Source organism: Eulemur rufifrons, chromosome 12 (genome assembly GCF_041146395.1).
Source record: "Eulemur rufifrons isolate Redbay chromosome 12, OSU_ERuf_1, whole genome shotgun sequence".
In the NCBI taxonomy this organism is placed as follows: domain Eukaryota; kingdom Metazoa; phylum Chordata; class Mammalia; order Primates; family Lemuridae; genus Eulemur; species Eulemur rufifrons.
The window spans coordinates 13,764,652-13,770,651 of record NC_090994.1 but is presented as its reverse complement, the minus strand read 5'-3'; the positions used below and the strand labels follow the sequence as shown (position 1 = coordinate 13,770,651).

At 34.6% G+C, this 6,000-nt stretch overlaps 1 pseudogene; it reads left to right on the top strand.

Moving 5' to 3' along the window:
* The first annotated feature begins 1,235 nt into the window (after positions 1-1,235).
* The window catches only part of LOC138393659 (protein SET-like), a 111,656-nt pseudogene continuing 106,891 nt past the window's right edge, over positions 1,236-6,000 (top strand).

Below are 6,000 nucleotides of genomic sequence, written 5' to 3'. Positions count from 1 at the left end.
GGCGCACTTATGTAAGAGAATAATCTGCGTTTCCACCAAAGGCAGAAAAGGAAACGAGTTTAAAAGGACTGATGCCACTCTCTTCTTTTGTTTTACATACCATGATCAGCCTCCTTTCAGTTTTGGTTTTAAGAAACTAAGTAAGAGAACTGGTTGTTCTTGATAGCTGAGAAAACGTTTGCAAGATATATATGTTATACTCTTTTCTGTTGCTCTGTGATTGTTTCTCATGTTAGCTCACAATAAGATTATAAACTCCTTTGCTTGCAATTCTTTTATAGTCACCCTACCATGAAACATAGACTTAGGCACACTGTAAACGAAAAATAGAGATTAAAATTCACTTTTATTGATTACCTACTCCCTGCCACACATTTTCCTGGAGGATTTGTTTTGTAATTCAGCTGAAATTGAAATGATTTTCATTATAACTCAAAAAAGGAGTTTTTGAGGAATCACTATAGTGCTGTTTAATATATTGTTGCATCCATGGGCTTCATTAGATAATTCAGTAAATATCTGTTGACTGTATGGAGGGATGAATGCATGTAGAAAGAATATAATTCAGGTAATTGGAAACATATTTAGGGGCGTGGTATGAGTGAGTGTAATTATATCTGATTGAAAATATTACATGGTCATAGACATTTTTTTTTTATTTGGGAATTGGAAAAGCTATAGCATTTCATGTCATTGATTGAACAAGATGATATCACAGGGCTGTAGTGGAAGCATTTTGAGACAATGATCTTTGAAAACATATCTCTAATTCTAATTTCAAATGTAAGCCCCAGGTCTGAATTATTGGTACTCTAAATTAGGAGCCTTCTCCTAATTAAATATAACATATGAAGTTGAACTATTTAATCATCAAGGTGTCACTGATTCTATTGGTAGAGGCACAGCATTTTAAGTTGTTACAGCTTAAAATCTAATAATTTTCTTGATGCTTAGATCCTATATCCTTTTTGGGCAGCAAATTGTTCCATCATTCTTTATTTTTCATACTTTTCACATGTATCTGTCTGTATTGTCCTCCTTGTTAGCATTCTGTTTCAGGATTTATCATGTTATAGCAAAAATATTTTACAGGTTTCCAACCTTGGCCTTATTTCCTGCAATTTTTGTGAAACTATGAATAAGTCAAAAATTCATGTTATTTTTTTAATGTGAGTTCCATTGTGGAGCCAGTGCAGCCCAGACAGCTCAAAATATCAAGGAAGTGTTTGGGAAGGATGTGGCTAATTGAACGCACAGTCTGTCAGTGGTTTAAAAAGTTCCATTCTGGTGATTTTTTAAATCTTGAAAATGAGCCACATGGGCAACCTGAGACCAAGGTGGATAATGATGAGCTGAAAGCTGTAGTGGAAACGAATCAATCTCGACTTATGTGTGAGTTAGCAGCAAGGTGGAATGTTCCTACGCCAACAATATTGGACCATTTTAAACAAATGGGCAAGGTAAAGGAGCTGGATAGATGGGTATCCTATGAATTAAACAAGCTTCAGAAGAGCAATCATCTTGGAGCTTGCCTTTCTTTGCTGTCATGACATAAAGGCGAACCATTTCTAAACTATATTGTTACGTGTTCCAACAAATGGATTCTTTTTGACAATCACAAGTGTTAAGCACAGTGGTTGGATAAAGATGAAGTGCCAAAACACAGTCCAAAGCTGAGTATTCATCCAAAAAAGCTAATGGTGCTTGTTTGGTGGTCCAGCGCTGGTATTACCCACTACAGCTTCATGAAACCTGATCAGTCGATTACAGCGGATGCCTACTGCAATCAATTGGATGAAATAATGAGGATGCTTACAATTAAGCAGCTGAAATTGGTCAATAGAAACAGGCCAATCCTCTTGCAAGACAATGCTTGAACACATGTCGCACAAACAATGCTGCTGAAACTACAGAGGCTAGACTTGGAAACTCTCTGTCATCCATAGTATTCACCAGACCTTGCACCAACTGATTTCTTGCAGGCTTTAGACCACTTCCTGCAAAGAAAAATATTCACTTCTCAACAAGCTGTGGAAAATGCCTTCCATGATTTCACTGCCATTCGCTCTCCAGGCTTCTTTGCTGCTGGCATAAGCAAGCTACTGTTAAGAGGGCAAAACTGTGTTGATAGTTTAGGTGCATACTTTGAGATATAATAAACTTTTAATTCAAAATCAAACGTTTCATATTTAATTTCCTAATAAATATCATCATGTTTATTCTTATATTAAACAAAAGTTGGATTAACATTTTCACTCACCAGACACTTCTAGAAGCTATGAATAGAGCAGTGATGTCAGCAAACAAAAAACCCACGTCAAGAAAAAATAAATCCAGCGTACAGTAAGTGAGATAGTGATGAGGAGCTAAATAATGCCAAGAAAAGAGGATAATGAAAATGTGTGTTGCAATTTAGATAGGGTAGCATTTTAAGGCCTCATTGAAAACCCAAGCTTGGAGTAAAGTCCAGGAGAAAATGAGTAAGGGAGGTATGTGGGCATCCATCAGGGACAAGAGCGCTTTAAATTGAGGGAAAAGTACTTGTTCTGGATCTAGTGGAAAGGCAGGTATAGCTGTAGCAGAGCAATCAAATGTGTACATGAGGTTAGAGAAGTGAGGAGAAACAGGATCCCATGGGGCACTGGAAAGTCTGTTTTTTATTAAACATTATTTTTTTCAACCAGGCTTTCCCTAATTGCCTCTTATAAAATAGCATGGCAACCCTCCCTCCATCCGTCATTATTTCCCTCTTTTTAATTCATTTTTTTCATAGTATTTATCTTCACCTAGCATTAAAGTAAATATCCATCTGTTTATTTTCTGTCACTTCCATGAACATAGAAGCCAAGTGAGGGCAGGGACTTTGGGTGGTTTACTGCTATAACTCCCTCAAGTAGAACAAGTAGATGTTCAGTAACATTTATTGAATAAACAAATTATTCTGTAGCATCTGTTATATTTGTTCAATGAGGTAGTTAGGCACCAAGCAAGTATTCAATAAGATCTGATTGAATTAATTTGCCATTTCTCCCTCATTTTTGAGGTGTGTCTTCTTCAACAGGAACATAAGTGTGATCCTCGGAGGATGGGACTCATGAAGTCATAAATTTCCACATTCTTCATACCACATAATTTTTATGTTCACCCTAAGCATTTACTTGTTCTGAGTTGTTTCCTTACTCAAGGGTAAATTCATCTACTTTAGAAACTTATACAAAGATTAAAGGAAATAATGTATAATAGCTTATTCAAAATATAAATAAGTATTGGTACATAAAGATTTTCCTTTTTCACTCCATCATATGTCAGTAAATATATTTTCTATGAAACATTGTATAATATTGAGAATTTCTAAAAAAGTTTATAGTTTTGCTATTTCTGATTTTTAAAAATTTAAATCAGGTAATAAAGTGCTGAAAAATACATCAGAATTTGGGAATATAATATAACTATGTATTAAATTGTTTGTAGATAACAAATAAAAATATACAATTTGAATAAAAATATGCAATTTGAATAACATAAGAGGATATATTTCATAGAACCCTCTTTCGATCCTTACTGGCCTCTCAACTATTTCCATGAGCTTTTGAAGAATTGTGTTTTATTTTGATTCAATAGTTTGCAATTGAAAATAACTCTCAGTTAATATATTTGAAATGGATAGAAGTGATTAAAAATGTTTATGCCAAAAACAAGATTTTACTGTAACTAAACCAAGAAATCACTGTTTTTAGGACACTGGTCCACCCGGGGCAGGAAATTAGCTGACTGCACAGATCTGGCTGTGGTATTCCCTTCTGCTCATCCCTGTTGCTACTCTATGTGGTGCCCAGAGCACTTTTTCCAAAGCTTTGCATAGAAGACTTGATTCCAAACTCTTCAATGTATAAGTGAGAGAATTTAGAATCAATTCTTTTTTTTTTTTTTTTTTTGAGACAGAGTCTCACTTTGTTGCCCAGGCTAGAGTGAGTGCCGTGGCATCAGCCTAGCTCACAGCAACCTCAAACTCCTGAGCTCAAGGGATCCTCCTGTCTCAGCCTCCCGAGTAGTTGGGACTACAGGCATGCACCACCATGCCTGGCTAATTTTTTCGATATATATATTTTTAGCTGTCCATATGATTTCTTTCTATTTTTAGTAGAGATGGGGTCTTGCTCTTGCTCAGGCTGGTCTCGAACTCCTGAGCTCAAACGATCCGCCCACCTCGGCCTCCCAGAGTGCTAGGATTACAGGCGTGAGCCACCGCGCCCGGCCGAGAATCAATTATTCTTTTGATTGCATTTTAAAAAATTACTTATTTGTAAAGGTACATTTTCTCCAGTGACTTAGAGCTATATATTCCAGGTCACAAGACTTAATTCTGGTTTCTACTTAGTGATCTGAAAAGGCCTTGACCATAATATAAATTGATGACCTTTGTACATTGCATTCAACTAGTTTAAAAGTACCAATCTTACAATCAAGAAACAGCACAAATATTGAGGAAGTTTTACTAGATGCACATAAAACAAAATTTTTTAGAAGTATGCCAGTTGCTGATTCTGAGAATAACTGAAAATATGAACAGCCAATGTGATCCTTGATATTTATTTGTTATTCATTTATGTATTTTATTTATATTATTTACTTGCACATTACTAGAAAAAGTAGCTTGGAATGAATAGGAGAGGAAATAATAATAAATATCACTATTTGTTGGAAACACAAAATCTAATTTGAAGAGTGGAAATTCACATATTAAAATTCATTTGAAACAGCATATGGATTTCAGGATGAATTAAAAAGCAATTATTCACTAGATCATTTCGATGATACATTATTAAGGTGAAATTGCATTAATGCATGTTCCGATACTATCTACAGCATTTTGTGTTCTAACAGTATTTTACTGTTCCCTACCAGATATGTTAATGCCAAGCTTACATTTTTTTATATTTCTGAACTAAAAGATTAAGTGTTCCTATTTAAACTGAAAATGAAGTAATTTATTTTTACTCACATCCACCCAAATAGAGAATTAACAATAATAATAATATTAACAGCAAACATGAGATTACTATGTGCCAGATACTAATGCCACACAGGTGGTAACTCATTTAATCCTCACCCGACCCAGAGAGGGAAGCTATTATAATTATGATCATTATTATTCTTTTTTATAAGGTAAGAAAAATGAGACTCTGAGAGGTTAAGAAATTTCTCCAAGAGTTAATAGGGGCAGAACTGGTAGGGGCAGAAGAGATAAGAGCCTTTTGATTCCGGAACTCATTTTCTCAGTCAGACCCTGCACAGCCTGTGGGCAAAACAGTAAGCCAGCCCCTTGCATAGAGTATTCCCTTCATTCATCGACACCACTCAGTAAAAGTGGGTATCACAAATTGTCTTTTAGCAATTAACAATCTGAAGCCCCAAAACTTTAACACACTCAAAGTCCCACAAATGAATAAAAAACCGGATTTTTGGATTTTGACTGACTTTTGATATGGGTGTTATTGTTGATGTTTTTGATTCCTTAACTATACCACACTACTTCCCCAGCAAATATTTACTAAATAACTACTACATACAAAACATTTTAAATACTACAATATATACTATATTGTCTCTAATTTTCAGGAGTTACAGATCTAGTATCCATTAGTAAATATACAAATTATTATGATATGTGTTTCCCCAAATGTGAAATTTGTACTGCTGGTAATAAGAAAATTATTTTAAATGGTAAGTGTAATAAATCTAGATAGCAAATAGGCACAAAATGAAACAGCTTTGATTCACATAAAGTGATATCTTTTATATTTGCTTCCAAGCTTTCTTAGCTTTCTTAACAAGTCTTTTTGTGTGTATGTGCTATTAAGTACATTACTGATATCTCTTACCTTCCCCCCCTACAAAAAAGCTATTAGAGAAAATTTCAGTGAAACAGTATCTTTCTATTTGGAATATAATAACTTTTTAAACTGTCATTTTATTTCTCTTTCCTGTTACCTTAAGGCA